The following is a 6,444-nucleotide window of genomic DNA, read 5'->3' as shown; positions in this document are numbered from 1 at the left end:
CACCGCAGAACTGTATCATGTTGGTGGGGGTGGAGGGGCAGAAGGAGAGGCCACACAAGACACCCACTTCCTGGACACTACAGTGTTAATAAGCGATGGTCACATAAAGACCACCCTATCCTGGACCGCTATACTTACCTACATGCCTCCAGCTTTCATCCAGACCACATCACATGATCCGTTGTCTACAGCCAAGCTCTAAGATACAACCGCATTTGCTCCAATCCCTCAGACAGTGACAAACATCTCCAGGATCTCTATCAAGCATTCTTCAAACTACAATCCCCACCTGCTGAAAGGAAGAATACCCAGAAGTCACCTACTCCAGGACCCGCCCAACAAAGAAAGGAACAGAACACCACCAGCCATCAGCTTCAGCCCCCAACTAAAAGATCTCCAGGGCAGGATCAAGGATCTACAGTCTATTCTGAAGGACGATCCCTCAATCTCACAGATCTTGGGAGACAGGCCAGTCCTCGCTTATAGACAGCCCCCCAACCTGAAGCAAATACTCACCAGCAACCACACAACAAAAACACTAACCCAGGAACCTATCCTTGCAACAAACCCATTGCCAACTCTCTCCACATATCTAGTCTAGGGACACCATCCTCGGACCTAATCACATCAGCCACACCATCAAATGTGCCCAGATACATTTGTTAGTCTCTAAGGTGCCAGAACTACTCCTCGTTTTCTTTTTGTTTTTGCTGATACAGACTAACACGGCTCCCACTCTGAACTAACTGATTGCATCTCTCCCCAAAATCGATCGATAAGCACAAAGAACACCCTAGAGACCAGGCCTTTAAACGTTAGGAAACATCAGAGTTAAGGTGACGTGTACATACTTCGCGCAGTGCTGTTATGCATGTGTGTTATGATACAGACTCACAAGTGTGGCCTTGGGGTCAATTCCCTGCCCCCCACAGCATCAATTTCCTCCAGGCTACCAAGGGAAGTGGTGCTTCCTCCATCCCTTGATGAGATGCCTTTCTGGAGTCTGCTTTGGACCAAAACTCGCTACTGCGCCATAAAGGAGGCCTGTGATGCGTAGGGGGGCCAGATGAGATGATCTAACAGTCTCTTCTGGCCTTCAAGTCTCCAAATCTCTGCAAAACCGAGTGCGGCACATTGAGCATCCTCTGATGGTTCCACGTGTGGCCTGCGTGAACCCTTGCCCGACCACTGAGTGTGTGGGGGTGACCCAGGGGGAGCAGCTCAAACATGCAGAGGAGCCGGCTCGGGGCAGGACATGAGCCCTGCAGGGCAGGGGTGGGGCTGGCAGTTACATCACAAGGGCCTTTTGCAGCACTCAGCTGATTGGTGAAAGGAGGTTGGGAGGCGGTGACCTCACAGAGAGTCCACGACAACGGCCAGGGAGGACAGGCTGCAGGGCAGGGGGATCTGAAGGACCCCCGGGGCTTTGCTGCAGGGAGTCTCCTTCTTGAGGTGTCTCCTTGAGGACTGAGAGAGAATTCAGGGACTCGTATGTGAGCGCGAGGTGGAGCCTCTCTGGAGTTTTCTCCTTTCCCACTGCTCATTGAGCGAGAAGACAGACGTCCCTGTGGAGAAGGTAAGAGCCCCAGAGAGGTTTGGTACCGAGGGAGCCTGATCCGCCCGGTACTGGCCAAATTCTCGGCACGGAAAACAGGAGGTTAAGGTGGGACAATTTTCCCCCAGCTAGGCCTTTGTCCCTTCGAGTCTTTGGGGTTTGACTTTTTTGGTTTCCGTTTTCCTGCTTCCCTCCCTCCACTGGCGAGGAGGGGGCTGCTCTGTCGCCCTCATGGTGGGAGGCCTCCCAGAGAGATGGGACAGGAAGTGTGCTCTGAGAGTGATCCTCACCGGTGACCTGAGCCATCCCTGGGCCATCTGGGGAACCCTCAGCCCACCGCCAGAGTCTCCATGCTGACTGGCTGAGCAGGGGGTCTTGTGGCAGGGAGGAGACTCAGGACTTTGTTGTTCTCTTTTAAGGCCCAGCAAATAAGCCAGAACCAATCATCTGCTTGGTGAATTGATTGTCTCTGAGCCGTACCTGGTTCTCGCTGGTGTTCTCGTGCTTCTAAAACACTTGCTGAAGAATCAGTGTGAATGGTTGTTGGTCTGTAGCTCATTGCTGGTCCCTTTATTCTGATCATTCAGTGTGTGAAACTCCAGACTCATGGTTCATTTGAAAGTCAGGACACCCGGGTCCTGTTCCCAACTCTATCCCGACAGGTTGTGTGATGGAAGACAAGGCCCTTCGCCTTTCTCAGCCTTTGTTTCTCCCTCTGTCAGTTGGGGAGAACAATCCTCTCACACCTACCTCCCGGTTGGGGGAGGCTGGGGAGCTGTGGGGACCTGTTTGAGAGCGTCACTCGTCGCAGTGTATCGTAGGAGGTGTCCTATCGGATTGAGTCATTCCAGAGGATGATGTCGTGCAGCAGAACCCCGTTTTCCCAACCTGGCACGACAGCTTTCCATGTGAACCGAACCAACCGTGCACACAGGTCCACAAGTCGGCAATTTCTCCTTTGGCCGCTAGATGGCTATGCAGGCTCCCACTTCCCCCTTCTCCTGGTCAGCGCAATGGGGGTTAGTCTCCCCAAAAAGAACGCCCGTCTCGCTTTGAACGTTCCTTGATGTGCACCCTGTGGATTGTCGGGATACGTGTCCAAAAGTTGCAGGGCTTGTTTCATAGTCTCCACAACGACAATCTTTCTTCCTTTTTAGACATGACGACCTTTTTGGTCAAGATCCTTGATTATTCGGGGACTTATCCCGGAAGACCCAAAGTATTTGGGACATAAGACTTGTCTGGAAGGGCGCACAGGGCTAAAGTGTTTTTGGCCATAGCAGGTGCCTTGTCGCAAGAATGATGTCCATCCCCCTTCCAAACAAGGCCCAAATGAGCTGTTACCAGAATTGCCCTTTACCTTGGGGTATGCCCATTTGTTAGGATTACTCTTCTCGTGGGGGGAGATTCTGTCAATGTGCTGCTTTTGTCACTTGTGTTTTCCTATGGAGCGCTACTCCTTCCTTCTGCAAGTTCCCTCCCAATGGAGCTACCCTGCAGGACCTCGGTTCCCCAGGGCTGGGGTCTTCCAGCCCCCAGATGTGACGAACATGAACAGACACACAGGCAGACACACATGAACATAGCATGTCAGAGAGGACTGGGTCATCAGCACTCGCAAGCTGACCCCTGATGTGTCCCGGGACTCAGTGGGCTGGATCGAACAGCAATTTAAAGCTGGTCCCCTCATACGTCCTTGGTCTCCGCGGGCTGGGCTGAGCAACACCTTAATCTGCCACCCTCCTCTGCCCCCCAGGTTCATCACCTCCCTATCCCCACCTTCACCCCACAACCATTCTGCTCATAACCCATTTTTGGATTTTTGGGGCTGCAGGGATCTTTAGCTTGGGTACAAGGAGCATTGCTGCAGAGTGCATGGAGAAGCCAAAAACACCCATGGAGGTGGGGTGGGGGGCTAGCAAACTATAACTGATCACAGGAGGCAGGGTCAGGAGGCTATTCCTAGAGAGAGACAGAGGCACAGAAAGAGACAGGTGGATCTCAGCACTCCTTGAAGCTGGAATCGATCAGTGTCCCAAGGTGGCCTTGGTAGTTGAGGGACTGGAGCGCTGGAGCCAGGCAGAGCCCCCAGCACAATCAGTCAGGAAAAGCGAATGAGGAGGACTTGTGGCACCTTAGAGACTAACCAATTTATCTGAGCATAAGCTTTCATGGGCTAAAGCCCACTTCATCAGATGCATGCAGGGGAAAATACAGCAGGAAGATATAGATATAGATATATCGATACAGAGAAGACGAGAAAATGGCGGTTGCCATACCAACTGTTAATGAGACCAATCGATGAAGGTGTGTGACGTGGTGTGTGTGTGTGTGTGTGACGTGTGTCGTTGTGTGTGTTTGTGTCTGTCTGTGTGACGTGTTGTGTGTCGTGTTGTGTGTCACGTGCTTTGTTTCATGTGTGTGTGTGAGAGACCTGTTTGTGTGTGTGTGATGTGTTGTGTGTGTGATGCGTTGTGTGTATTTGTTTGTGCGACATGCGACGTGTTGTCTGATGTGCAACGTGCAACATATTGTGTGTGTGACGTGCGACACGCAACGTGTTGTGTGTTTGACGTGCGGTGAGCAACGCGTGACGTGCGACGTACTGAGTGTGCGTGCGACGTGCGATTTGTTGTGTGTCCGACATTCGAAGTGTTGTGTGTGTTATGTGCGACGCGCGACGTGTTGTGTGCGTAGGTGTGACGTGCGACATGCAACGTGTGATGTGCGAAGTGTTTGTGCGACGTGCGGCGTGCGATGTGTTATGTGTGTCCGCACGACGTGCAACATGCCATGTGTTGTATGTGTGACGTGTTGTGTGTCATGTTGTGTGTGTTATCTGTTGTGTTTTGTGGTGTGTGTGTCTGTGTCTGTGTGAGATGGGTTCTGTGTCGTGTTGTGTGTGTGTGAGAGACACGTTTGTGTGTGTGACGTCTTGTGTGTCGTGTTGTGTGTCACATTGTGTGTGTTTGTGTGTGTGACGTGTTTCTGTGTGTGTTTTTCGTGTGACTTTCGTGCATGTGTGGGTGCAATGTGTTGTGAGTATCCGTGCAACATGCAACCTGCGACATGTTAGGCGGGACATGCGATTTGTTTCTGTGTGTGTTGTGTTGTGTGTGTGTCATATTGTGTTGTGTGTGTGAGATGGGTTGTGTGTCATGTGTGTTTGTGAGACGTTTTTGTGTGTGTGTGTCGTGCTGTGTGTGTGTGTGATGTGTTGTGTGTCTTGTTTTGTGTCACCTAGAGTTGTGTGATTTGTGTGTCTGGTGTTGTGTTTGTAGTGCCATATGACGTGGCGTGTGTGTGTGTGACATGTTTTGTGTAGTATTCTGAGTTTGTGTCATGTTCTGCGTCATGTTGTGTGTGTTTGTGTCTGTCTGTATGACGTGTTCTGTGTGTTTGTGTGTGTCATGTTGTGTGTTTGTGTGTGTGTGTCGTGTTATGTGTGTGTGTGCGATGGGTTGTGTGTCTTGTTGTGTGTGTGCATGAGATCTTTTTGTGTGTGTGTGACGTGTTGTGTGTCGCGTTGTGTGTGTTTCTGTGACCTTTTGTGTGTGTGTGTCGTGCGACATGCAATGTGCGACATGCGTGCATGCGTGCGTGCGACGTGTTGCGTGTATCCATGCAACCTGCAACCTGCGACGTGTTGTGTGGGACGTGCGACGTGTTCCTGTGTGTGTCGTTGTGATAGGAAAGGGCTTACATGCTAGTTTATAGAAATGTTTGTTTAATCCGTTTGCTCTTATGGCTTCGCAGGAGTTACTAACTCCGCAGACGCGAGTAAAGCAGTTGAAGCCTGAGGCCGAGGTCGAGCTGACCTGCGAGGAAGGCTGGAGAAGCAGCTGCCAAACCAGTGGGGGCCGCCCGTTATCCCTGGAGCTAAGGGAGAAGAGCTAATTGTCCTCAGGAGTGCGTCTGGCACCCGCAACGGCCTGTCAGCAACAAACCTGCCCAGTCGGGAAGAGCAGAGACCCCGACTCAAACGAGGGGATCGGACTCTGGACGTGGGCGAGGGCGGTGTTACCAACCGTCGAGGGTACACACGCTTGCAATGTCTGCGGGGCGGGGTCCCTCTCCGGAGGCACCCGGCTCGGGCTGTATTTCGGCGGCCTAATAAAGGACGCTTGTAGAAACTGGACTCAGAGTTGAGAAGTTCGTGGGATCCGAGAGTCGAATCGAACACCTAAATTGGTGAGAGACCGGCTAACTCATTTTTCCTTTGACAGTCGTGTTGTGTGTGTTTGTGTGTGTGAGCCGTTTTGTGTCTCGTGTTGTGTGCGTCGTGATATGTGTGTGTGTGACGGGTTGTGTGTGTGTGTGAGACGTCTTGTGTGTCGTGTTGTGTGTGTGTTGTGTGTCGTCTAGAGTGTTGTGTGGATTGTGTGTGTGGTGGTGTGTTTGTGGTGACATGTGAAATGCTGTGTGGGGTGTGTGTGTGTGAGACGTGTTTTGTGTAGCGTTGTGTGTGTGTGACGTGTTGTGTGTCGTGTTTCTTTGTGTCTGTCTGTGTGACGTGTTGTGTGTTATGCTCTGTGACGTGTTGAGTGTGTGTGGTGTTGTGTTTTTGGTGTCATGTGATGTGTTGTGTGTGACGTAGTGTGTGTGTGTGAGACGTGGTGTGTGTCATGTTGTGTGTGTTTGTGTCTGTCTGTGTGATGTGTGTTTTATTGTATGTGTGACATGTGTGTAGTGCTTTGTGTCTGTGCGACGTGCGGTGTGCTGTGTGTGTGACGTGTTGTGTGTGTGTCTTTGTGGTGTGGTGTGTGTGTGTGATGTTGTGTGTGTATATTGTGTTGTGGGCCGTTTTGTGTGTCATATTCAGTGTGTGTGTGGTGTTGTGTGTGTGCTGTCATGTTACGTGTTTTGTGTGACATGGTGTGTGCAGTGTG

The 6,444-nt window shown here is 51.4% G+C and overlaps 1 long non-coding RNA gene across 1 annotated transcript in view; it reads left to right on the top strand.

Annotated features, from left to right (window-relative positions):
- Positions 1-5,316: 5,316 nt before the first annotated feature.
- Positions 5,317-6,444, top strand: part of LOC141986103 (uncharacterized) — a 30,089-nt gene continuing 28,961 nt past the window's right edge. The window contains exon 1 of the long non-coding RNA XR_012639199.1: positions 5,317-5,746. This is a non-coding gene — a long non-coding RNA (uncharacterized LOC141986103). The remainder of the gene's footprint in view (positions 5,747-6,444) is intronic.

The sequence above is a fragment of the Natator depressus genome, chromosome 4 (assembly GCF_965152275.1).
Source record: "Natator depressus isolate rNatDep1 chromosome 4, rNatDep2.hap1, whole genome shotgun sequence".
NCBI classification, from domain to species: Eukaryota; Metazoa; Chordata; order Testudines; family Cheloniidae; genus Natator; species Natator depressus.
This window is presented reverse-complemented; position numbering and strand designations above follow the sequence as displayed.